At 42.8% G+C, this 27,967-nt stretch overlaps 1 long non-coding RNA gene across 1 annotated transcript; it reads right to left on the bottom strand.

Annotated features, from left to right (window-relative positions):
* Positions 1-5,884: 5,884 nt before the first annotated feature.
* LOC106897101 lies at positions 5,885-27,807 on the bottom strand. The gene is made up of 5 exons (XR_001413719.1): positions 27,038-27,807; positions 24,151-24,323; positions 15,457-15,658; positions 13,365-13,444; positions 5,885-6,204 (listed from the first exon to the last, which is right to left on the bottom strand). It is a non-coding gene; the product is annotated as an uncharacterized LOC106897101 (long non-coding RNA).
* Positions 27,808-27,967: the final 160 nt, after the last annotated feature.

Here is a 27,967-nt window from a genome sequence, read left to right as displayed (position 1 = left end):
TCTGCTGGGCAGCTTTTCAGCCACTCTTCCCCAAGCCTGTAGCATTGCCTGGGGTTGTTGTGACCAAAATGCAGAACCCGGCACTTGGCCTTATTAAACCTCATCCCATTGGCCTTGGCCCATTGATCCCACCTATCCAGATCCCTCTGTAGAGCCTTCCGACCCTCAAGCAGATCAACACTCCCACCTAGTTTGGTGTCATCTGTGAATTTACTGAGGGCCCTCTGATCTATGTGGGGCCTCAACCTCTTCCCTTACTCTCAGGGAGTGGGGCCACCAGTACCTCTCTCTCACACTCCTTGATACTCCTCAACCTCTCCACTTCATCCTTCAGATGGGCCACCAGGCTGAGCAGATCATTCACCTGGTCACATCTGACACAGGTGTTGTCCCCACTCCCCTCCATTGCCAGTGCCAGGCTCCAGCACTCTCTGCAGCCAGAGGCCTGGACACCTGCGTGTTTGTGTGAGGCCTCTGTCCGGGTGCCCACCTCTTTTCTAACAACAGCCTTCCACTGGGGAGCAACCACGGCTGGATCTCTACAAGCAACTGACACCTTGCAACTCAAGGGTCAGTTGGGATGAGCCCCCTGGTCATCTGGCTGCTTAGAGGAACTGAACTTACCTCATGCAGTGGTAGAGACTCAGCACCCTGCTGTACAGACTGCAGCCTCCTGAGGCACCCGCCGGGGCACACACACAAGCCCTGGGTGCTTGCTCTGCGGGCAGGGACTAGTCTCCTAGTTTTCTAGTCTTCTCCTAGGAGGACTCCCTGAGGCTTCTTATCACCTGGTGGCTTGATCAATTGCAGGGGGTGGTGGTGGCTCCGCCCAGGCTCCCTCAGCAGCACCGCCCACCAGCTGACAGCCCCAGCACAAGCAGAGGGCTTGTCCCGACCTCAAAAAGCCCCAAAAAGAGCTTCTCGTCGGACTTTTTTTGCTGCAGATCCCTCCCCCAGCGCAGTCTTACCTGCCCCGAAGCTGGTCTCCGGGGCAGTGACCGTCTGGCACGTTAATGGGTCGTTTAAAATTACCGGGGGTGGTGGTGGCTCTGCCCCAGGCCACTTTGCCCGAACCTTTGAATTAAACTGCAACAGACTAGATTGCAATCAAGCTGTGTGCCATAAGAAACCTTAAGCAGAGTTTAGAATTGCTAATGGTCAGAGCATGCTTTGAGATTCTTGAAAGAATAATGCTTTTCCGGTTCAAACCTTAAAATAAAAGCTCAGACCTTGTCACCAGCACAATGCCAAGTGGTGAGGAGGGGCCTTGGATACAGGACGAGTTCTCCTTGCTGGAAACTCTGGAGTTCCAGATGCAGAATACCCTAGCATGTGAAAAGGGACAAAAACATCTTACTTGCACCTTTCAAGAGAGTGAGGGGTTACAACTTAGGCCAGATGTTGCAGATGAGTCTGCACAAAGTGAGCGTACGTAATAGTGTGTGCACTGGCGTGACAGACACTTGCCATATCCAAATTTCTGCCCTAACATCTTACTTCATGCAGCACCGTTCCTCTTTCTTGCCAGGAGATAGCTAATATCAGAATCCAAAAGTATTAGGGTCAATGCTCTACCTACAAATTTGCAATTAAAATCATCAGGTTTTGTTTGCCTTTAAAGTATTAAGCATTTTAGCACCTAAGAAAATACGAGTCCGGGGCAAACAAACTGCTGATCTGACCCAGAATTTGCTCTGCTGTCCTCTCTTGGTTGGTGGAGATAGATTTCTAGGCAATTCTCCACTTCAGCTACAAGTTACAAGACCAAATTCAAGACTTCGAGAAAGAACCTTCCCTCTGTTAGCTGGGAAGGATGCAGCCAGGCAATACTAGTGATACTTGCTCATTTAAGTTTGTGACTGCCTTTCTGCATTAGCCCCATGGGAACAATCACACTGATCTCTGAAGCAGCAGATCTTATAAAAGAAGAAGTAGTGGGAAGGCAGGATGATCTTCATGGTAGAGCTGACAGTGGTGGTGTCTGTTGCTTAGGAATGCACATAGGAGCAGATTCACATGGTGTCTGGGAGTGCTTTCAAGAAAGCAATGGCTGGGGTTTTGCCACAGAGACTTAAAAGCTGAATCCCAAGGGAACAGGAAAGCAAACTGCTAGCAATGCAGAAGATGATTGCCTTGTCAAGCACAGCTTACAGAACGAAAGGACTCTGACATAAACAAATGTTACAAGACAGACAGACAATTTATTGTGCTGAATGAAGTCAAAGAAGTGATTGTCCCCTCAGCAATCTGATAATTTAGAAGCAGGTCAGGTACAAGCTCCTAAAGCTCTGATGCACTTCAGAACCACCCTTCTCCAGGCCACTGGTACCTGAAGGGAAAATCAATGGACAAGGAGGGAAATGGTAAGACACACAAGAGAAGGAAAGAAGGAAGTTTTGGCAGAGAAAAAGGAGGAAACAACAAGAGAAGTTTGTGCTTAGGGACTGTGGAATCCAGAGGGTGCATCTGGTTAGTGTGTTTCTCTGGGCACTGCCATCAGCCTGAGTGGTGATTTCCAGCCACTCTCCTTCCCTGGTGTGTCCCATTCCACATGAGAACAGGAGGAAATATGATTTGAAATCAAAGAAATTAGTGGGAAATTGGCTACTGTATAGACTGTGGAGTCTAAGATGCTCCTCCCTTCTTTCTATTCTAGGCTAAGTGTTCTTCAACACATTACAGTAACAGTATAACCCAAGCACAAAATTTTATTAACATTTTCTGTGCATCTCTGCGGTTTTGGAGAAGCCATAGCTTTCAGTTCTTTATCATCTATGCTGGATTGCTGATTGCTAACATTTGCTGAATGCCAAATTGTATAACATGTTTTATATATTACATGTAATGTAATTCTACTTAAGTTCCTAGCTTTGCCTGGTTTGCCTGAGTGACTCCAGCACTGCATTAAATGAATTTATTAATGTCCACCACATGCTAAACATCCTCTCATCTTCTTTTCAAGAAGTACGTGCAGTAGAGTGTCTTTTATCATGCAGGCACTTTCACATCTGTTGTAGGGGATTCAGTCATGTTTTTTTGAAGGGAAGAAGTGTTTTGTTTTCTTCATGTACATGCTGCTCTTTATGTCAGGGTAAAGAAGCAAGCTTTGCTCTTGTGGAGGGTCTTGCAATGGTGCTTAGTCCTTGCTGGCCTTCACACTGGCTCCTGGGGAGGTTCTCTCTCTGATTTGGGAGAGCTCCTCCTTTTGTGAATAGTCCCCAATAAAGGTAAAAGGAGCTGAGAAATCACACACCTACAATCACACACAGCTGTTGATGACAACAGTCAGAGTATGTTTCTGCCATGGAAAACACCCACTGAAGAGGATGCAGATTCTGAATCTCCATTAAGGCACAATTTATTTTACAAAATCTTATTGTCCTACCCCCACCTGCAAGAGTCCATGGGCACTGACCCCTGCTCTATCTCCTCCAGAACAGCTCCACTGAAAAGTCCATCAAACTCCCCTGGACACACAGACCGGCAAAGTGATGGAAGGGGATGCTCCTCATATGTAAGAAGAAAAGCATTACAGACCTGGGGTTCCTGGGCTGAAATGCTCTCTGACAGAGTCTAGTGCTGCCAGAGAAAGTCTCCAGATCTTCCTGCAGGTTAATACAGCCTCCCATTGCCCTCTCCATCACCTGGCACTGACATTACCATCAAGTGACATGTGCCAAATCACCCTGATACATGACCCTAGGTGTGGGATCTCCTGCACTGAAGAGGAAAGAAAGTGAGCTAGCCAAAGCACAGGCAACAAACATCGATCTTCCTTTGGGAATGCTTGCGCCAGAGTTCCAAAACCAAATTAGTGCTGTTCAAAACTCAATGACCATATTTTCAGTCTCCAGCCTGCAGAAGGACTTCAGCGTTCAGTGGGGTGTGGGAATATAATCCAGTGAGGGCAGAGTATTCACAGAGCAGCAGAGCAGGGCTGCTAGCAAGTTCTACTGCACATGCAGGAATAGTAACTTTCAGACTCTTATAACACAACCAAATCGGGCAGGATTTGGAGACTCTTATAACACAACCAAATCGGGCAGGGTTTTTGCAGGAATGGCAAAAACCACCTCTTTGACTCCAGGAATATTTCTTTGCCAAACCTCAAAGTCCTGTGCCAAACCCCTAAGGTACTGATACTTCTTTCTTTTCTTTTTTTTTCTTCTTCAAATAAATGTTAACATTGGCATAACTACCTACATTTTCCCAGCTAAAATAGTTCTCCAAATTAATCTGAAAGTGTATGAAGAAGTTACTCTGAACCTAAGTATGCTTTATCTTAAGAAGTTTGAAGCTTGAGACACTCTTTTGTGATTGAAAAGGAGGGGGCTGCCCTGGGAAGGTGTCTGGCTTCTTAAATATAACTCCTAGACTCCACTCCTGCCCAAAATGAAAACTCAAAAGATGCTGGAGCAGATATATGAAAGGCTCTAATTTTCAAAATAATTTGTACTGAAATTTTTGTGAAGGAGAGGGCTCACTGCAATGCTGGAGCTGCAGTTATTTGACCTCATTTCTGTGGGAAAGTGGACAGGGATGTCCACTGACTCCCCTGTTCCTCCTTGGCCAGGACAGCATTAGCTAGTCTTCCCCACATGGTGCCCCCCCAACTAGCATTATTAAAACTTTTCTCACTCTTGGGCAACAGACAGTGAGAAAGGGGTGAAAGCTAGGAGGAGGAGGGGTAAGAGCTGGCTTTGGACTCCCCTCTTCTCAGCAAGGTTAAACCAAAAGCACACTGTCGTCGTTAAGCAGAGGTGTTGTTCCACTAGCACAGACTCCCGAGAATATGTTAAATAACCCCTTTTGTGATATTTTTTTATTTTTAAAAATGTTAAATTGTCTGAGTTTTGGAGAAGGTTGTGTATGCGCCTGGGCAGTGTGCAAGGAGGGAGTTGCTCCATCCGCAGCTCAGACCGAGCACTAGGGTAGAGCAACAACATAGAAGTGGGAGAGAAAATAGCAGGGAGGAGGCACGGTCTGACTGCACAGAGATTAACTCCTTCCCTCCATTTCCCATCTCTCAGCAAAACCGTGCCAGAGGGGGAAGACAAAACTCCATTAATATCGCTTCTCTTCCTGTAGCTGGCCAGGAGCACCTCATGCTGTGACTGTGATGGGACCTACTGAGGTGGGACCTGCTTGTCACATCCTCACCTCCTGGCATCCTGCGATGGGGCGGGTCACTTGCAGTGGAGGCGACCACACAGAGCTCAGAAACACCAGCCGGGCTTTTCTTTCAGCTCTCATCAGATGCTGTGTGACTCCCTTAATTCTTTGGGTTAGTTCCCGTTTTCATTATCTCTGCCTTTGTCTTGCTGATGCTGGCTGCATCTCATTCCTGCTGAATCTGGGCTGTGCTGAGCATGGTGCCATCCCCTGCCCCCATGGTTTTAAACTTGTTTCCTTTGAAGGGGACAGGAAAGCCTTCCTTATTCAACCTTGGGAGGTGAAAAGAGGATGAGCAAGTTCTGATGTTTAACTCTTTCCTAGTCATTGATGAAATATCAGTGTAAATTAAAAAAATAGTGTTCACCCCCACCACCTCTATCCCAAGTCTGCACTTCTTGTTTGCTCTGAAGGTTTTTGTTTAGTTGGGATGCTCAGGGAATGGCTGCTTTTCATACCAACAGCCGCATACATGCAAACCGTGCATAAACAAAGAAACTGCCTCTTACTCATTTACTACAGTTTTCCCAGATTAAAAAAACAGCAGCCATCCAAGACACCAAGAACAGGAACAAAACCCCAGTTGATCGTAACTAATACCCACACCTCAGATTGTTTATTCACAAACAAACCATAGGGTGAAAGTGAGTCAGCAAAGGGTTTGGTTTTTGGCTAGGATGGGAAAAGGAAAGAGTCTACCTCCTCTCTTTGTTGGAGTTCCCAAGGTATTTGGGAGGGGACACAAGAAATTTCCCTCTGCTGCTGAATCACAGCATCACCACCAAACATTCCCCTTATCCATCTCCTACACCGTAACGGGCAGCTAATTCAAATCCACAAGCCTGGACACACCTGCCAGATGACCGCATGGTATCTGTTGGCATCCAGTGGCCCCGCAGTCCAACAAGCTAAGATCTAGGTCTAGGAGCTGGACTCTGGGTCTGGCTCTGCTGATAGTTGTCTGGGCCATAAGGACAAGTAACTTCTCAGCCTCACTTTCTTCTGTCATTATTTATGTTGTGTCCTTGTGTCCTGCAATAGCAAGTTTGCAAGAAGAAATCAGTGCAAAGAAGCAGTTAATGTGTATATACAGTACCTTCCACTATGGCACCTTAACCCAAAGCTTTTCTTCAGGCTGTACTGTAATAATTGTAACGTACAGAGATTAGCCAAGCCATGATACCAAAAGCAATTCGAACACGCTAAAAAAATTTCTGAGAAACTAAAGTAATAGGAAAGTAAAAATCATGTATTTTGCTTAACAGCCAAAGCAGCAACATCAAATGCATCAGCAAGTGGGAGATTTAATAGCCAGGGTGTTGTCTCATTCAATAAGTAGTATGAATATGTATTAATTGGCAAGCTCAGAACAGACTTCCTTGAGTTGGGGCAGCAGGGGTCCAAAACAGAGGAAGGTCAGCACTTGAGCTTTCTCCAGTTACCTCAGTTTATTCAGCGTGTAGCAATTCCTTACTCTGTGCAAGTCATATTTAGATTCCAGTGAGACCCAGGGTTTATGCAGAGCTGCAAACTATGCATTCCTGCCAATGTTTTGATAGAATTGCTGCTGCTAAGTGACAGTCCCCACAGAATGCTTCTGTCTGCCATTTCATGCATCATATCACTGAATATAATCTGACTGCACAAGGCACAATTAAAGTATGGTATGAATCTTGAGTACTGGACATCCAGCTTTGGATTTCAGCCTGTGCACCTGTGCGAGAAAGTGTGAATATTTAACCTCCATTTTCATGCCAATTCTGCCTGTCTGTAAGAAAAGTGATGCAGAACTAGGATTGCACAGCTTTTTACTTTTTCCATACGAAAATTGCAGAAGTCACAGTGTAACATAAGAGAATACAGTCTGGGCGGTAAATGCATTGAGAGCATCCCTGAGGAAAAGGACTCGGAGGTGTTGGTTGATGAGCAGCTCAACAGGAGCTGGCAATGTGCACTTGCAGCCCAGAAAGCCAAGCACATCCTGGGTTGCATGAAAAGCAGTGTGGCCAGCAGGTCAAGGGAGGTAATTCTGCCCCTCTACTCAGCTCCGAAGAGACTCCACCTCGAGTACTGCATCCAGCTTTGGAGAACTCAGCACAAGACCAACATGGACCTGTTGGAGTGGGTCCAGACGAGGGCCACAAAGATGATGAGAGGGCTGGAGCACCTCTCCTATGAAGACAGGCTGAGAGAGTTGGGGTTGTTCAGCCTGGGGAAGAGGAGGCTCCGGGGAGACCTTATAGCAGTCTTCCACTACTTAAAGGGGGGCTACAGGAAAGATGGGAAGGGACTCTTTATCAGGGAGTATAGTGATAGGATGAGGCATAATGGTTTTAAACTGAAAGAAGGTAAATTTTGATTAGATATTGGGAATAAAATCTTTACTGTGAGGGTGGTGAGGCACTGGAACAGGTTGCCCTGGGAAGTTGTGGATGCCCCATCCCTGGAAGTGTTCAAGACTAGGCTGGATGTGGGTATGACCAACGTCCCTCTGGTGGGAGGTGCCCCTGCCTATGGCAGGGGGGTTGGCATTAGATGATCTTTAAGGTCCCTTCCAATCTAAACTATTCTATGATTCTTTGATACTATGAAAGCTAAGAAGGCTAGGGAAAACCAGTTCAATTAGCAAGTAGGTATCATGAGAAAGCAAGACCTTTTCTATCCTACCTCTGTAATCTAGCTGGAGCATCTGCTATCCAAGTTGACATCAGCAGCCATAGAATCACAGAATCAGAGAGTCTGGCTAAAAAGAAATGCCTCCTGGCCCTAACAGCTTCAGATGTGTTGCATCAAATGCTGTCAGTTCAAATTAAGCAATGCTGTTTTCACACTCCATCCTGCCTGCTGCCTGACCTGTTGCACTCCTGCGTGCAACTGCATCCTACCCTGGCAGGGGCTGGTCCTGCCCTGCTCTCCAAGGAGTCTGAAGAAGCAGCGTGGCCAAATCGGCAAAGCACTGGAGTAAGGATCAGACTTGCCCAGCTCTGCAGATCTCTGGAAGTAGTTCCTTCACTCCCTGTTTCTCCCCAGCTTTTTGTTTAGACAGAAAGACAGAACAGGAGCCTGGCGCTTGTGCAGCCCACAACAAACAGATTTCCCATCTCAGCTACGTACGAGGTCTCAAGTGAAAAGCAGCAGCACTGAAAACAAGTGGAGTGCCCAATTTCTGCTATACCCTATATGTAATAGTGTTCCATGTCCAGATGCTACAAATAGATACAATACTGTAGCAAGGATTTTTTGAAGGGATTAAAAACACTCAAATTGTCAAGGTGTAAAATTATGTCCTTTTGAAAACTGGAATAGACAAAAGCAATACACAACATCTCTGGCCTCTGGGGCTTGCCCTCCCAATTCTTACAGTCAATGCCTTCTTGGACCTAAGACCAAACACTCTTCATTTCCTTTCAACTGTTATATGAAATCACTGGACTGTTGAGCATAAAAGATTTGATCACAGCAGATACAAATTTTCCCTCATAACACACTGAGGATCATCTTTTACACCATGCCAGACTCTTAAGCGCTACCAAATTAGTGCTCTGTGTCATCTCCTCAAACTAGCAGACACTGAGTTTCCAGGGCTTTTAGAAGTTAAATGCACAAGGTTTCACACTGCCTACTTTAGGAAGACAACTGTGGGTCAGAAAAAACCTTTTGCTTTGGTGTGGGTCAGAAAAAATCTTTTCTCTCTGCTGATTTTAGAGACTGTCATAATTTTCTAGATTCCCCTATAACATTTTAGGGCTTCATCTGTTGGACAAAATGAGGTCTACTTTGTGCAGCTCAAGCTTTCTTGAATCAGACTCCTATGTTCACCTGGGAGATGTCGCTCATTCAAATGCCTTGCCTTGTGTAGCCATTGACTTCAGCTGCAATTATGTCCTCAGGTACATGTGGCAATGAGAATTTCTTCACAATATGAACCACTACATCCATCTCGTGGAAGGAATTCCTTGCCAGATGATGTTTTATTTCTTCTTTGTCAAGACACACACTTGACTACCCAACGGTCCTTTGTGAAGTAGCAAAGGACCTTCTCTTGCAAGTACAAAACAAGCATCTCAGGAGACATGTCTTCTCACAATTTATTCACAAAGCCTAGGACACTGCTGCTCTAAGGAAAAAAAAATAAAAATCCCCAAACAAAAGGCAGCCAAATTACAGGGTTAGGTCCCTTAAAATGTCCTGGGGACTATATAACTATCCATTTGGATAGATTTTAGTGTGATATGATGGGAAACACCACTGGAGTCCATAGCCATGTTAAGACCATAGGACATTCTAGGAAGTTTCCAGCCTAAACATGGAACCATAGTCTCTTGACTACTTAATTTGTGTTTCTTTTCCCCTTGCATTTCTTCTCTGGTTCCCAGTGCATTATTTTATCTTGTCCACAGACCTGAAGAAACTCTTCTTCTGCCTGCTTCCTCTCAGGTAGGGCATTGCCTTATTCTTGAAGACTTCAAGAGGGTGCCCAATCAAGTAAAGAAGTGCAACTTGCACTTGCTGGGACTTGCACATACAACCACACCCTTTCAAACCACTTGGAAGGAGTGTTTCAGAGCAGGTTTTCCCACTGAGAGACGTGATATTCCACCTGTTGACCTCTGGCATGGAAATTAAGAAGGAACCTGTCTTCTGTAGACCATACAAGAGTTGTGAGAAACCCTGTTCATGCTACTGCTGAGAAAATCCTCTTCTCCTCTTTTCCTTCAACCCTTCTTCCCAAATTGAAGAAACACTTCTCATTTGGCATGTCTAACATTTTCAGACACACTGCTGCATAAGAAAGGGTGATGCACTGACAGATATTTGCTGTTTTATTTCCAGAACTTCATGGTGCTAATACCAATAACAAACGTTCACCATTCAACAGAAAAGGTGGGAACAACCCAGCTCAAACTGGCCATGCCTTACCAAAAACCTCACAGCAAAATGGAGGCTGAAGACTTGTGGGTTTCCAGTGTCATCAAAGCATGGAGTATTAAAATAGCTACCTCTGATCCTGAAAGCCATGAAGCATAAACAGCATAAAGATTCATACAGGCTAATTTTACACCTTCTGCTCTGCAGTTAGTTCAAGTATCTCCATGGAGTTTCATTGAAGACAAACACTAAGAGGAAGAGTGCAAAAAACTAATAGATTTTGTAGAGTTTACTATAAGGACATCCAACCATCTTACTGTGATCATTATTCCAGAATGAACTGATTGGAAAAAGCAGGCAAGAGTGTTTGTTAAGGCAAAGGAAGTTTGGATTTTAATCTGCCCTCTGATTTTTGCATAGTTTTGGCACAACAACTCTGTTCTAGTGCCTCTGGCTGAACAAGCAGCTAGGTGTTGCAGTAAGCCTGTGTCTGTAATGCTAACCAAACACTTGAGATCCTGAGCAGATGGAGAAATGCAGCTGAGTGGAATCACATGCACTTTCCTTGTTTCTTCTTTCCTCTTCTCTCCTAGTCTCCACTATCAAAATGAAGATTGCTGAATCCACTGAGTCCTTCCTCATTTAAGGCCAATACCCAGTTGCTTCTGTAACAATTTCTAGTGCTTTATCGGTCCAGTCTTACATGACTCATAACAAAGCTTTCATCACACTTTCTTCGTGAGATAATTCACCAGTCTCCTAGACAACATGACAGCAGTATATAGGTCCTAAAATTAAGCACGAGAAGCTGTATTCTAATTCCTCTGTAAAGACATCCTGTGAACTAACCTGGTTCCACAACTTTTCTCTTTGCATTTTTCAACTACCACCAGATAGTTATCAAACCTCTGTAGTACAGCCAAGTTCTTCTTTATCTAGTCCTTTTTTCTCATTGTCTTGTTTGAATGTAAATATGACTCCCACTTAGAATCAGAAGCTGAAAGTTCACAGTGCTGTCACTAGGTAATTACTACTCTTGTTCCACAGCCACTGAAGTGACCAAGCATTTCAATTTGATCCAGATGCTGCCAGTTCTTTGTTGAAAGTCGCTAAGGCATATTTTAGACATTTTTCTAACCACTCCAAGTTGCTGTCATGTTTTCTCTTTGTTTTGCTTCTAGATTTAGGTCTTTCTCATTCAATAGAGCCCTTCCTCTGGGCAGAGTAAAGTCTGTTGGATCAGACATTAATTTTTTTTTCAGATCCCTGGCACTTGTTCTTGTTAGATCAGACATCCAACAAACCCAGGCAGAGAGAACTCCTAGCTGTGTTATTAATAAATGATCCTGGTTTAAGACAAGATTGTACGTATGAGCAAAGGCTTCTACAGAGCTGAAGTTGCAACATGGCTTAGTTTACTAGTAACCACACATTCCCTGGAAGTCTTCAGTGGCATGGCTTGATGTCCAAGTGGACAGCAGTGACGAGTGGTGTCCCTCAGGGGTCGGTACTGGCACCGGTGCTGTTTAACATCTTTGTCAGTGACGTGGACAGAGGGATTGAGTGCACCCTCAGCAAGTTTGCTGACAACACCAAGCTGTGAGGAGCAGTTGGCATGCTGGAGGGCAGGGATGACATCCAGAGGGACCTCGACAGGCATGAGAGATGGGCCCATGCCAACCTCATGAAGTTCAACCAGGCCAAGTGCAAGGTCCTGCACCTGGGTCAAGGCAACCCCAAGCACAAATACAAATACAGGTTGGACGGAGAATGGATTGAGAACAGCCCTGAGGAGAAAGACTTGGAGGTGCTGGTTGATGAGAAGTTCAACATGACCTGGCAATGCACACTTGCAGCCCAGAAAGCCAACCACATCCTGGGCTACATCAAAAGAAACATGGCCAGCAGGTCAAGGAAGGTGATTCTCTTCCTCTACTCTGCTCTTGTGAGGCCCCACCTGGAGTATTGCATCCAGCTTTGGAGTCCTCAGCACAAGAAGGACATGGACCTATTGGTCAGGTCAAGAGGAGGGCCACAAGGATGACCAGAGGGCTGGAGCACCTCTCCTGTGAAGACAGGCTGAGAGAGTTGGAGTTGTTCAACCTGAAGAAGAGAAGGCTCCAGCATCTTCCAGTACCTGAAGGGGGCCCACAGATGGGGAGGGTCTCTTTATGAGGGAGTGCAGCAATAGGACAAGGGGAAATGTTTTTAAACTGAAAGAGGGTAAATTTTTATTAGATATTAGGAAGACATTCTTTACTGTGAGGATGGTGAGGCACTGGAACAGGTTGCCCCGGGAAGTTGTGAATGCCCCATCCCTGGAAGCGTTCAAGGCCAGGCTGGATGTGAGTTTGACCAACCTCCCTCTAGTGGGAGGTGTCCCTGCCCATGGCAGCGGGGTTGGAACTTGACAATCTTTAAGGTCCCTTCCAACTCTAAACATCCTATGATTCTATGATATACACCAAGGCCCAAATCCTAAGAAGCTGCTTAATCAGCTAAGTGGAAATTAGAGATCTCATTACTCATGGATATGTGATGAAGCAAAATATTCAAAGTGATGACCAGGGTGTGCACTTAACATCTCTGAAATTCAGCCATGCTCAGGAACTTCAGGTCAAACTCTATTATAAAACAGGGTGAATTATGAAGAATACAATCACTATGAAGGTCTCTGTTACAGATCACTGGGAGCTCGGCATACTAATGCCAGAATATAATGAAAAGTAGATTCATCATTGTCAAGATTTGATCTACACCTCTTTCATATATGAAGCTTAGAGCTAGTTGATAATTATTTATGTAGATAAGCATTAGTGTGCACTACATTTTAATGTTTATAACATGGGGACTCAAATCAACACAATAGGAAGAAGGTAGCAACTAAAAAGAAAAATCAGCAAGAATTTTGACAGGATAGCATCTCTCCCCCATATCTTATTACTGAAAGAAATTGTCCCAAACAGAAAAATATCAATATAGATGTGTCATTCCTGATCTAGAGAAATTTAGATTCAGTGCTATAACACAAATGTGTAAAACAAAAAGCTTATTAGGTAGAATCTACTCAACTGCTTTGCTAAATCTGGGAGACGATTACCCACACTGTTGACTTTGAACCATTCCCATTGTCTTTTAAAGGAGAAAACTTGGTATCTTATTGTTTCCCCCTATTCCTGAAATACTGTTCTTCTTCTTTAAGTGGGGCTGTCGCTGGGAATTGCACAGAGATGCACAAGAACGCACAAAGCAAGAAATGGTGTAATGCAAGCATGCATTTTGCCCTCCCTTTAAAACATACTAAAGATAGAAAACACATCTACCTTTTTTGGAAACTTCTTGTTTTGGCTCCAGATCATTAGTATTTTGCCCAGTTCATTCAGAGATTCAGGAATTAGTTCATCTACAAGAGGGGAGAACAAAATGCTGCAGATGAAGGGAAGGAAGGGAACATTAGACATGAAACATAATATCCCTCAGGCTATTATGAAAACAATTGTGTTTTCATTAACATTCAATATTTCTTCTTTTAACTTGCAACTTCTGTGCCCTGTATTTTAAGGCATCAAGTTATATTGCCATATTGAGGATTATTTAAGCAATCCCAGTAAGTAGGTCAGCCAGTAATTTACTCTTGGTTTATTAGAGGGTGCTAAAAGAAAAGAGCAACACCGTTATTTGTTAAATAAACAGCTGGACCCAAATTATTGGGGGAGAAAAAACCATTAGTTGAGAAAGTGTTTTGTTAAGATTTCTGGTGTAAAGAAAAGTGGGGCAAAATCTTTGTTTGCCACACAAATTTGCGTAGTGAGCAAACACAATTAGAGCAGCCTCTTTTGCACAGCAGGTTAGATTAAGCATCAGGAGGAACAATGCCGAGAAGAGCTCTGTATGACGCAGGGGATCAAGATGGAGGATGCATTTGGTCTTGTGTAGCCTGATTAAACTAGGGTTTTCCCCAACTATGTCCAGAAGCTGCCACTGACAGAAAGAAGAGAAAACAATCCCCGTCAGATTTCTTTATAATCACAAGGAAGATTCATTCAGTTATGATTTTGATACACATAAAAGCAAAAATTATGAAGTTGTCCTTATAAAATCAATTATGATTTTGATATACATAAGAGTAAAAATGATGAAGTTGTCCTTATAAAACTAGAATAGCCTTCTGGCACCAAACCTCAGATGTTTACTTGTGAGCTAATCTTCAGTTTCCCAGTGTTCCCACTGGAAATTCTCTCCAGTACTGTAATGCATCAAATGAATTTTAAAGAGAAAGTATTGATTTTGATGCATGGCTGTAGGTAAATATGTAAGGCCAGCACAAACCTTTTAAAAGACACTAACTGAATGGCATAGAGGGGGTGAAAAGGGCAAAGATCTGGTCTGAAAGCTGTCAGATCAAAGCCCTAACACTTGTCCTTCCTTCTGAAAGCAATATTAGCAGCTCCTCCATGTGAATACTCTGTGGTGAGAATTTTCACAGGTCTGGACAGAGATGAGGATAATGTCCCGTCTCTGCATCATCATCCCCAAAAAACTGTCAGTCACCCAGAATGAGCAATTGTGTATGTTCATACTCAGCATTCATAAAGGAGGTAAATGGTAATGTTCTTTTGCCTCGGTTACTTTACAACAATGCAACTGTGCCTGGGCTGTGGTAGAGAACCAAAAGTTTTGCTAATGTTCACCTCAAGAGCCTTCTCAATTGCAGTTTGTCTTTTCCTTTACTTAGAAACTTTGCTCCTTAAAAACAAGCTTTATTCATGAACCTAGCTCTGGCTGGCCTTCCTCAGCGCAGGAGACTGATTTCAAAAGTTTGGCTTCCCTTCCCCTTATCTCTCCCTCAGAAAGAAATATTTTTTTCTTAACCTCTGAAGCAAAAACATTGTTAAATTTCCAAATCACTGCTAGAGGGTTTTATGGGAGGCTTAACTTTCCAAAGGAGCAAGAAATCAGAAAGATTTTTTTATTAGCAGCTAATAAAAAATATCCTGATAACTTTCTGCATTTATAAAAACGCAGAGGACAAGTAAGACGATTGTGTTGCTCTGCTATAGAAAGGAGAGGATTTGGGGCAATGATCAAGAAGAAATGGGTATTCAGAAGGTCAATATTGGGACAGTCCCTCGCCTCTATTTAATTCTCAGTTTTCTAAGTTCATAGCTTGTGGTGGATAACAGCATGCTCCTGTCAAATATTGGTGAATATTGAGCAGTTACAGAATATATTTTGGAACATATTACAAGGACCAGCTTTCCAAAGAAGGCAGCATGTCCAAGTCCTTGATGTTCAGAGCATTAGGAAACTTTGGGCAAAAGCACCCACACAGGCATCCCCATTTTTAAGGGTTCAGGAAAACAAATATAGACTCAAAATATGAACTGAAAGTCAATAAATTAGGGTTTTACCAACCTGATGGGGGAAACTAATTTTCAAGAAAAGTCCTGGATCCTTCTGTGGCAACCATCTTGTGACTGAAGAGTCTATTAGCCCAGATACCTCCAACAGTCTTGCAAGCAGCAGTATCAGTCTCTCTCCTTCAGGTAACCAGGAATCAACCCATTTAGGACATCATGCATCATATTCCATCTGACAATCCAGAAGCCAGCAGAGACTGCACAGCACAAAAAGTTTACAGGGGAAAACACTCAGCAGTCAATGGTAGTCATAGCAGCTAAAGTTCATGGCTAGTCCCAAGGCACAGCTGTATGAAGAACACAGCTAATGTGTGTGACATAGAAATCACAGAATGAACAAAATGCTGCAGATGAAGGGAGATTTCTGGTGTAAAGAAAAGTGGGGCCGCCTAGGTTGGAAGGGACCTTTAAGATCATCTAGTCCAACCATAAAAAAAAAAAAAAAAGAAATAAGCAAACAAAACATACACACTAAACCATATTCCCGAGCACCATGTCAATTTGTCTTTTGAATATCTCCAGGGATGGTCATCTAGTTCCAACCTCTCTGCCATGGGCAGGGACACCTCCCACCAGAGGGAGGTTGGTCAAACCCACATCCAGCCTGGTCTTGAATGCTTCCAGGGATCCACAACTTCCCGGGGCAACCTGTTCCAGTGCCTCACCACCCTCACAGTAAAGATTTTATTCCCAATATCTAATCAAAATTTACCTTCTTTCAGTTTAAAACCATTATGCCTCATCCTATCACTATACTCCCTGATAAAGAGTCCCTTCCCATCTTTCCTGTAGCCCCCCTTTAAGTAGTGGAAGACTGCTATAAGGTCTCCCCGGAGCCTCCTCTTCCCCAGGCTGAACAACCCCAACTCTCTCAGCCTGTCTTCATAGGAGAGGTGCTCCAGCCCTCTCATCATCTTTGTGGCACTCCTCTGGACCCGCTCCACCAGGTCCATGTTGTTATTGTACTGAGGACTTCAAGGCTGGATGCAATACTCCAGGTGGGGTCACATGAGAGCAGAGTACAGTAGAGTAGAGTAGACATCTTCAGGTGGCACAAGCATGGACTGCTGCTCCATCATTTTCTCCAAATTATAAACCTAACTTCATTGCTAATAGTTGTGGCCACCTTATCTGCATCCAGGCCCTGCTGCCAGCAGGATACTGCGTAACTAACCAAATAAACCAAATCAAGAAATATGTCTGCCTTCAACATCTTGGAGACAGCATGACCTACATGGCCTCACTGTTACCTTGACATGGCTCCAGCACTGAGAAGGGGCTAACAGAAAAACTTAGAATTCTCAGTTCACTTTGAGATAGTAGAGGAAGATGACAGTCAAAACAGATAAGCAAAGCTTACTGTGGTCTTTTGCCAAAAAGTAAAGAATAAGGCCATTAAATAACATATATGTCCCTGCCCTGATGTCTAAGCATGTCGGTACTTCCATGGCCAGGAAAATCAGAGAGATGACCCAAAAATATCTGTGTTGACAGCAGGCAGCCACAAAACAAATGCGATCACCCTACTTTGTCCAGGGTACACAAACTACCCAGGCTCCAGAGAGTCAGAGGGTGTCAGGTATTGTGAGGGATGAATCACCTTTCCTCACAATTCTCTCCTAAAATAGGAGGATTAAGAGTAGAATCATAAATAAGTTTGCCAACAGCCAGAGAGTAAACAAGGATCCAGTAATCCCTTGTTTGAAAACAAGCTTGACTCTGTGCTGCCCCCCCCAAAAAAGGGCTCTGTCAGTCTGTCCTGTGTACCTACTGTCTCGCCACAAGACGTTACAGAGACAGATGTAGTCCATTAATAGATTCCCTCTGCAAAGCTGCACTTCAGAAAATATTTTTGCTTCCAAGAAACTGAAAAGTGAAATAAAAAACAAATAATCTTACCCACAAGATTTGACAAAACTTCCCACGTTGAGAAACAGAGAGAGGAACAGCTAGACAAAGGCAGCAGAATTTTACAAAACGTCTGATACCACGAATCACTAAATCCCTGGCTTATGACCTGTGGAGTTTCCATTCCCTAACATAGCAGAGAGGAATGTGGGCTAGAACATGCTCTAGCAGAAGAAATCAGTAGTATGGCACTCAGACACTACCTACAAAATGCTGCTGAAAAATACACCAAAAGTAGAACCACTCCTGCTAGACCTGCAAATACCACTTACTTGTACTTTAACCAAAGACATTTTTCTGCATATGAGGAAAAAATGAGCAGCCAAGAAAGGCTTGTTCTTTTCTTTTCCTTTTTTTTTTTTTTTGAAATACATATATAGTTTAAGTAATAAATAGATTGCTTCTAGACTGGCAACTTCTCAGTCAGGAGCGGCCATTTGGCTTTTAAGATCTTACAGGGACTGTAACTAGATCACTGCTGCTTGCTTGTCAAATACGGTTGTCATCTAAAGTTTCATCCCCAACACAAAGCAACTGGAAGAAGAATGCAAAAAAAAAAAAAAAAGTATCTGCATTTCTATGGGAATGTAGAAGGTATCACCTGAAATCCACACAGGGAGCTTAGGTTCAAAAATGCAACAGCCTTATGAGTATCACCCAACCTTGGGAGCACCACATGGTCAGAGCAGCTCCAACAAGACAATGACTGGAGGGAGAGGGCATCAGTGTGAAGTGGCCTCTTTGGGGCCAGGATGCATGAGACTGGCCAACCCTGTCCTACCAGCCCTGCCTGTTACACCTAATGGACACTGGATGAAACGGGAAAAAGCCTAGAGAACAGGTTAGCTGTTATTATGGGGTGGCAGACTGGCCAGGCCTGGCAGACTGGGGACTAAATACAGACTGTAGCCTTACAGAGAAGCTGATACAGGAAAGGATCTTGTGAGCTAAAATTTTGGAGTTTAGCATTAAGTTTAATTTGCAACCCAAATATCACTTTTAATCTTTTTTTTTTTTTTAAGCATCTATCTTTTAACTGAAATCATCGATCTGTTCTGTGTATCTATACTGTCTGGACAAAAAAGGATGGTAGAAGCCAAGAGCAAACCTACATCAGATATTAGATGTTACTATAAAGAAATGAAAACAAATTCATATTATTTGGCTGCAAGGGAAAGCTCCCAGACTTATCAGGGAGCTTTAATAAAGAACAAGTTCTGGTTTCTGCAGTCCTTTAAAGGGGTTGCTCTTACATACCAGCTCTTCTGCTTTCTTGTGGAGATGAACACACTACCAAAAGCAAAGCTGCACTGGAAAAAGGATGATTATTCTTCTGTGCTTCCCCGTTTCAGCACAGAAGCTGTTTCAAAGTGAAGAATAAACTCGCTGTATTTTTTGAGGCAGCTGAGGAAAACCTTCATGGTTTGCTGTCAAGGTACACTAATCCCTCTGCATTCAGCACGACGCTGCACATGCAGCAACATCTTTGGCAGCTGGGGCTTACACACAGTGCCCTTTATGCACAGGAACACAAGACAGTCCTTAATGCCCCATCTCAAGCCTGGAATTCTGTGGTAGGTACATAAGGCAGAGTCTATCAACCTAATTAGACATTTAATAAGCATTGCTCTTACGCTTAAGGTCCTCAGTGAAACTGGGGCCTTCCCACTGACTTCAACTTTCCCTAAAAAATCACAAGCTGTGTGCATCCTGCAACCACCGAGATGGCCTTTCCCTGCCAACTCCCCTGCCATGTTGCCTACAGATTTGAACCTAGTGGCCTTTTCTTGGGACTAAGCATTTATTAGCTGACTGGCAGCCAGCAAGTAGTTATTTTTTTTCCAGGGTAACTGGCTTGTGAAGAAGGCATTGATAAGCAGGGCCCTGACTCCCTGAGAGAGAACAGCCACTCTCTGGTCATGGCAGGTCAGGCCGATATGACCTTTCATGTTGGTAGACATCTGTTGGAGAAGCAGCTTTCTGGCAGGATGGTACTATGAAAGCAGAACGACAAAGTTCCTCTTCATGTGAAAAACTACTGACTAGAAAAACCAGGATCTCCTTAAAAGAAAAAGGGGCTTCCCATCAATATTCAGAAGTTTCAAGGAAAGTTTCCCCTGTCGTCAGACATTCTCTTGCACTCAGCTAACAGGAATGAGGAAGGACAGCAAAGCATAGAAAGGAGAAGCAAGATTCATCTGCTTTCTGTATGTAGAACGTGTGTAAGCATCTACTCTGACCACTCCATCCATGTTCTCACTAACCTTGAACATGGAAACTCCTTATTTATCCTGGTGCATCACTGAAGAAGTTTCTCTGTTCCTCTCCACCTCGCCTCAGAGGCATCCTGGAGTTCTTCAAAGAAGTAAATGGGTTTGGCATTTAAGTGGCTGGCCTTCAGCTACAGACTCAGAGCCCTGAATCATGTGAGCCAGACCTGCCCTCAGCCTTGGAGCACAGGCTGCTTCTCTGTCAACACTTCATTAATGCAGTATCTGCACAATGAGCCTCCCTTCTCCTGCTGGTAAAACTACACCCTCCTATAAACCTGACCCAGGTCTTCAAAACCCACAGAGATTTCAACAAAGACAAAATTGCCAAATCAGTCTTCATCTTGCAAGACCTACCATCTGCAATGCCACCACCATGGTTACTTCTGTCAGAGACTGAGAAGGAATGTCAGAAAGTCACAGCAAATCATGTAACATATGCGGGTACAATCTGCATCACAATTCAGAAGCAATAGTCCCTAGACCTTGATACTTTTCCTTCTAGATTGTCTGAACAAGAATCACAAATTTTGTCTTCTAATAATCCTAAACAACATTTTTCCCAGCTCAGCTAGAAAGCTGGATGCAAGTTAATTCTTCCTCTAAATAAAGGGAGGAGGAAAAGAATGTGAAAGGCTGAATTTGAAGAGGACTTCTTACTTCATTGCCATGCACTTTTTAAACACTCTTGAGTCATGTAGCAAACCTTTGGCGTAGATTTCATTAACTTACTGATAGGTATAAATAGGAGGATTAGAGACAATGAACTAACAGAGGGAGACAGGAGATTAGTGAAATGTTTCACATGCAAAACTAGAACCACGTTGAGGAATCTGTCATCCCAATCCTTTCCTAGCCTCTAATGGCACCATGTTCAGCAGAAGGATTTTGTGTTTTCGTAATGCTTTCTCCGCAAGCTGCTAGCAAATTGTTTCAACTAGGTAAAGAAACAGACACAGCTTTTGATATTGACCAAGAGGAAGGTGTCTTCTGCAGAAATACAAAGTCAGAAAACTAGGCAGGCACACCTAGAACACACTATATCTCTTTTTTTTTTTTTTTTTTGTTTTTCTTGACCCCTCCTTTCTTTCTTAAAAGGTAATTCTCATTTCTGTGAATACTGCTATAACACACAAGTTACTCTTAATGTTTTTTTAAGCGTTGTTAAATGCTACACAAAGTAGCACGTACATGGCAAGCCTCTAACTCTTAATGCATCAGATTTTCTACTTTAGTGGTTGTTCATCTGGTATGATTTCTTAATGGATTCTTTTTAAAAGAACTAGATTGTAATTAATTGCAGCCCATGATTATGTACATGAAAAGGATTGGTTTGAACCTTTACCCTAGACACACACCAAGGTGAAAGAAAAGATACAGGTTAAGGTTTAATAGTTTTACTTAGATAAACGGTGACATTTCTTAATAGAATGAAACAATTCTAAGTTTTGTTCATCAAACTATTTCTTTTTTTTTTTTTTTTTTTTAGTTTGTCTGATCCCATCCTTCTGTCATTAAAAGTATTAGCCCCAGTCACCAAGTTGAGAGCTTGCAATCCTACTTCTTATATCTGCCATTTTGCAGTTTCACACAAAGGCCAAAGTCAGCAGGATAGAGCCCATAAAGGAGAAAAAAAACCCCAACTTGTTGCCAAGGCAAATCCCAGTCCAGATGTGTTTGTAATTTCTCACTTGGCTGTATGAAAAAATGTATACAGCCAAAATTTCCATCTCTTGCCTTCCATTCAGCCTTGATGAATAACACAGTCCTTCCAAAGCTTAGAACAGAAGTATCAAGCCACCTCCATATACATCCATGACAGTAGCCAGATGTTTTTTTCCAAACTTCAGTTCTAGACAAAGCTGAGAGTTAAAAGGCCATTTCCAGTGACATATGACAATGTGTTTTACAGTCACAAGGAAGCAGGTCAATTATGACTGCCCCTGAAGTAATAATAACTGAGGCAGATTTATTGCATTGCTCTTTGGAGTCCAGCAAGACTCTATCATATTTAAGGAAGGGATGTTATCAAAGCTGTAATTCCATTGCACTGAAATATACATTCTTATCACAGGCACATGGAGTGAAAGCCTTGAAAGTAAGCACAGGCAAATGATCTATCTTTCTTTCCACTCTGAGTAATGAAAGCAACTCATTATTTATCCCAGAGACTCTAACAGAACCCACCATTGCACAAACAAAATAGGCAACTGGACATTATGACCAAAATTTTCAAAAGCGGCTAGAGACAGAGTGCCCACTTCATGACATTTTAATATCCCTAATTACAGAAAGAGCAGAGTAACAACTCTCTCAATCAGCCTACGCTTGGCATCTTAAATGGCTAGTGACTGGGAAAGCCCAAGGAAAAGTCACAGAAAATTCCATCTCTACGGAGTGAATTTGGCTTGGAGCTTCACAAACCTCTCCTGAAGAAAGTACTCTCTATGCACCAGTGTCCTGTACAATGGTGTGACACCCTCATCTGCAGAATCGTAAGGGTGGTACAGCAAAGCAGATACTTGGGACCTGTAGAGTTGTATCACCAGAGAAACACCAAGATTGGTGTATGTCGTTCAACCTCAAATAAGACCAAAGTGGTTTTGCCCATGTAACTGATAGCTGCTATGTATCCAAGTGCCTAAAAAAAATTGTCTCTCTTCTAAAGAGAATTTTTTCTGGCTTCCCTCCAACCTGGTCTCAAAGCTACCTCTGTAAGATGCTAGCCTCCATTGTAACAGACACACAAGAAAAAAAAGATGTTCAATATTTGCACATATTAAATCCTGAGCCATTTTCCTTTTTTGCAGGTGTTGATATATCATCTATATAAACTTGCTTCAGCTCATACTTCTTATTATTCCCAAAACCAGATGAATGAAGCAGATAAGGACAAAATTTGTTTCATTCCTCATCCTTCCCTCCCCTAAATTAACCTCTTGCATGCTTCCAAATGTGTGATCATGTGGTGTAAGGCAACCATTTCCCTTTCTGAGCAAGTCATCAACAGTAAACTCCATTTTGCATGACAGGAATGCTGCAGAGATGCACTCAAATTATTTTTTGTCACTTGACATAAATACTCCATTTTTCTAATTTTAAATTTTTTATTTTTTTTTTCAGGAGAGGAAAAATTCTTATGCCAGCCCTGGGACATGGAGTTAAAATTACAAGCACACAAATTATTCTCCTCACTGCAGCATTGCTGGGTAAAGCATCCTCTCTGGAAACAATAGCTGGAGCTTGAGGTATCCACAGGGAAAAGAGAACATCGTGCTTGGTTTAATGCCCTTCTCATGGGATTTATTCTTGGCAAAGCGCCCGTGTGGTTTATGTCAGAATGGATACATGATTCGCATATGGATCCAGTGCTCACTCTGAGGTAACTCTTTAGTACTGATGGAGCATAAAAGCAGTGAACATCCCATTAATTAAAAAAAAAAAGCACCTGAGAACTACCCTCCATCTGCAGAAAACCAAAGGCCTGCCAGACTCTGGTAGGAGAAGAAGATGAATATCCACATATCTCTCCTATATAACCAAAAGCAGTGATGAGAAGATTCTATAATTGGCTAATGAGCAGAACAGTGTCAGTGCATGAAAATCTACAAACAAAAATATGAAACAAGCACATTTTTGGGTCCTTTCTTTTGCCCCTTTTCTGCCCTGATATGCTACTACAAATCCATAAGCAATTTTAAAAGCATCCAAAGGACAGCAATTCATTAAAGCAGGAAAAAAAAAAGGCTATTTTTTTTCCTGCTCCTTGATACCCTTCTGTGCATTTGTATAATATCTAACATAGTGGGATCCTGATGTGATTGGGCTTTGTCCATGACGCTGTAAGAGCAATAACAGGCCTACTGAAATTAGTAAACTCATAATGACTTCAAAGGGCTTTGCCTCAAGGGAGTGAACAATTTCTGGAGCCTGTTTTTCTTCAAATTCTAACCTTTGTTTTCTGTACAAATATCACCTTCCTCCTATTCGTACCTCTTACGTAGAGACAGATCACTCAGCCAGCCAGAGGTTGGTGAAGGAAAGCAGGAGGAAAGCAGTATTTGTTTGGTACCAAAGCAGTGGTGCTTGCTGAGGCCAGTAACTGCAGCGCTCTCCCGAGAACTGGTAAATCTAACTATCAACAAACAAAACTAATCTCGGAGAGAAGGCTGGAAGGGTTTTCTCTGGAATCTAGCTGGCATCCAAACACTCACTGTGAGTTCTGTTGAGAAATTCTGCATCATTAGCAAAAATAAGACACAGAGTTGTTTGCAAATGAATTCTGACTGTTCCTTCCTGCCGTGCAACACTTCATCAGTTATTTCTCATCTCCTTTTCCCTCTCCCTCTACAACTTGCATTGCTTTTTGGAAATGTATCCCTTGCTTGAGAAACATGATTTAATATCATCCCCATCACCTACTTTTTTGGAGGGAAGGGGGGAAAAAGAACGGAAATTAATATTATTTCTTTTGCTTGCGTATGTTCACATTTTAGAATGGTGTGACTAACCTGGGATCTTGAGAAAATTTTCCCTTTCACCATGCAGGAATTTTATGGAGGAACATAAGGGTTTTCTTCCTGAACAAGGACAGTGTTAGGAGATGGGACAGTCTCTTCCCTGTACGCAGAGAATTTTGGTTTTCAGGTGCCTTTTATAGCCTTCTGGATCTGTTGTCTGCTTTCTAAAGAGAAAAATCCAGATATTATTAGAGGTAGCACTTATTCCTGTTTAGCACCCAGCCCTCTTCTATATTTTTGTTTTGGACATAGCCTAATGTGTACAGAGGTAGTGACTACAACATTGAGTGACAGAAGTTCCTGGATCAGAAGATACTGACTTTATTTGTATTTAATGGTGGGGGGAGGGAAAAACCCAAAACAGGACTTACATAAACCCCTGCAGATATTGATTAGCTTATTTTAAAAATAAAGGAAAGGGTTGCTGTTGATAAGCATTAGTGGAGAAAATCTGCCTTTACTGTAGGTGAGGAGCTGAGCTTTTATACCCATAATTTCTGGACCTTGCCCCTGTATTAGAGCCACAGAAAAGATACCTATAATAATGAAGAAATACAAACCTCTATATTTTATAAATAACAATTTGCAGGCCCTAAATGAATACAGGGATATAATTCACTCTAGGATTTCTGCAGCTGTTAATAAATCACTCAGGCTGCACTCTGGCAGCTCATGACATCAGCAGATCCCCTCAAGTGAATTACAGACATTAATTTATACAGAGGAGGCCATCTATCATCTATTATTGACCACCTGCTACTAGGAACCTGTGCAATTTTGATAAATTAATAAGATTTTGATAGAAAGTATCTTTAATTTCGCTCCTGTGTACATTCCTTGCCAGCATTCAACTTTGGGTTTGTAATGGTGAGTGAAAACTGGCTGGTGACATCAGGCAGAGGTGACTCCACACCGGCTGCAGGAGTGCAACTCGCTGCCAGGGGAGCGAGGCACCACGGCGAGGGCTTTGTGGCCACGCTCCCACCCAGATGGAAAGGACTGATCCTCTCCAAGATGTCACAAGAAGATATTTACTCCCCCAGCATACAAAGGAAACAAATTCTCCATGTGCCCGTGCCAACAGGAAAGTGTCATTTGCAACGTGAAATGCCTTACACCTTTGCACGAGATCATTTCTCCCCAGTAGTAAAAGTAATGGCTATAGAGCACCTGCTTGCTGTAAACAGAAGATAAAACATTACCATAAATGAAATATCAAGCTCATTACACCTGATGATTTACTTTAGCTCCTTCCTTGTATTTCTCTATTTCCTCATGCTGCTTCTGCTTCTCTGGCTGATACTGCTGGGCTCTTAAAATCAGCAGAACTGAGTGGGGATTTGGGCATGGGATTTCCAGTTTAAAATTACAACATAAGTTATAGGTAAGTTGTAGCCACAAGACAGGATGCTCTCTATAACTTTCATGGCTCCAAGGTGGCTAGAGAGCCAGAACACGTGTGACAACTGGGCCTTGTTACTGCCACATCAACACTCCCTCCCCAATGCCCGTAACGCTTACGCTGGGTCCGTGTCAAAGTGCTGCAGAATCAAAGCAAGCAAAAAAAAAAGCTCCAAACGTGGCTGAGTAAAACTGTCGAGTGGGTGAGGGACTTTTCAGCAGCGGTTATATGTTTGGAGTGCTCCACGTTACCCATTGCCACTACCCTGAAGCCAGGTTTGCAAATAAAAGTAAGAAGGGGCACAGGGGCACGCGGGGAGAAAACGCCATTTGCTCAGCCAGAGCAGTGTCTTCTCCAGCTTAAGCTGGATTTGGCTTCCTACCACGGGAAAGGTTTTGCTGCAGGGGTGGTTTCGAGTAAGGAGGCTTTAGGGCTGGGGGTTCTGAGCCTGCAGCTACGGGCAGGAGTCTGGACCCACACACAGCTTGAGGGACTGCAAAGCAGCAGCAGCTCCTACACCTCACTGAGGTTTCCCTTCCTAAAAGAAGCAAAGCGGTTTTTACAAAACCACTCATCACCTAAGTATTTTAATAACTACAATTTTTCAGTGAAAACTGGATGACCAAAACTATTTGCAATATTAGGACTGTACTGCCATAGCATACATAAGAGCTACTATTTCCAAAGTGGGAACATCTACAAAAATCAGCAAAAAAGCCAATTTTTATAACCGTAACAATTTAGAATTACTACTTTGGCAATCAAAGATTACTGATTCTTCCCAACGCACACTGAAATAGACTCATCCATTGCCTAGCATATGCTCGAAATCTTGGTCTTACAGTATCAGAAAAAAAAATTCTCCAGCAGAAGTCACAAAATCACCATAGATATATTGAGTAACGCAACTGAAAGAAATTTTTTTGCCTTTAAAAAATAATGCCATCATCACCATCCTTTGGTACCTAATTAGAATTATATGAGACTTTTCCTGTTCCAGTGAGGGTTAAGCCCGATATGGTAGTATTAATTTAGGAAGCGAAGCCAATGTTGAAACTATGAATCTTTCAGAACACAAAATATAATAAATTTCTGAAATTACATTTAGTTGGAGCTACTTGCCATGTCTCTGCTGGTTTCCAGAAGAAACATTGGCACTCAAAATTGTTTAACGAAGTAAATCTATTCCTGAAACATCTTATCATGACTTGACCACGGTTTGACCACCCAACTTTCTTATTTACAAAGACAGTATTTTGTCTTATTGAATGAGAGAAAGACCTACAGTGGAAAAACGCTGTAATGTAGAAGAAATAACGAACCTGACTGTTATCAAACTGGAAAGAGAGCTCTTTTTTCTTGAACTTTTATAATTATTGCCAGAATAGCAGAGGAAATAAGCTTTAGATTAATGTATTCTGAACCAAAAAAAATACCTTTCTTTCAGCCACAGCCAGGGCACTGTCACCACCTCACCTGCCGGAGCCTGTGCTGGGGTGTAAACAGGGGGTGTTGGGTGCACTGCTTCAACCACACACAGGGCACGCCACCCGTCACCGGAGCCATGGAAAACTCTCCTTGCCATCAGGACTGGAGCCAGCACCCTCCCCTTCAGCAACATCCAAAATTCTGAGACGACTTTAGCCGTTCCCATAAATACACAGAGCAACCTGGTGCATCTATAAAACAATATACAAATGTTGTTACTAATATTATCCTAGCGCCACTGCTTGCAATGCTATTAATAGCCCTTTCTGGTTGGAAGTAAACCTTTCACAGGTTTATAATTTAGCTGTAAAAGTTTGTGTTAATCTGTTTTAGCAACAGGGCGTGCAAGATCTCAGCTTCAGAGGCAATTTCTTGTTATCAAATTATAGTAAAACCAATTTACCTAGCAATTTGGTTTGTTGGGACACATGCCATTTCCAGATCTTGTTTCGCTTGTATAATTAAAGCAAAATTAAACCCACTTCCATGCAAAATTACATTTTATTAAAAAAAAAACAAACCACTTTTAGCATCCTATTATGAATAAAGCTGAGGATTTGGTGTTCCTGGTGAGAAGCTGCTGAGAGGAAAGGCGTTACGTGGCAAATCTTTCCCTCTTCTACAAATGGCTAGGGTTACCTTACAATGAATGCAGGTAATTTAAAAGCTTCTAGTAAACTTATAAAAATAAACCTCGTGTTTGAGAGCAGCCCGTGCTGCCCTCGGCGCTATGGTGCGACAAGGAACACAGACGAGCAACCCCAAACCCCCAGCACGCCATGAAACTTCGGAACTTTGAGCAGAAAAACCTTTCCCTTTGTGTTTTCCAACTCCTGAAAAACGCAGAAACGTTGGGCGATTGCCGAATTACCGAGGTTTTGGGGTTCACACGGCCCCCCCCCACCCCCCAAAGGCTGA

Source organism: Calidris pugnax, unplaced genomic scaffold (genome assembly GCF_001431845.1).
Source record: "Calidris pugnax isolate Ruff unplaced genomic scaffold, ASM143184v1 scaffold211, whole genome shotgun sequence".
Classification (NCBI taxonomy): Eukaryota; Metazoa; Chordata; class Aves; order Charadriiformes; family Scolopacidae; genus Calidris; species Calidris pugnax.
The sequence above is the reverse complement of the archived record's forward strand: the minus strand, read 5'-3'. Positions and strand labels throughout refer to the sequence as shown.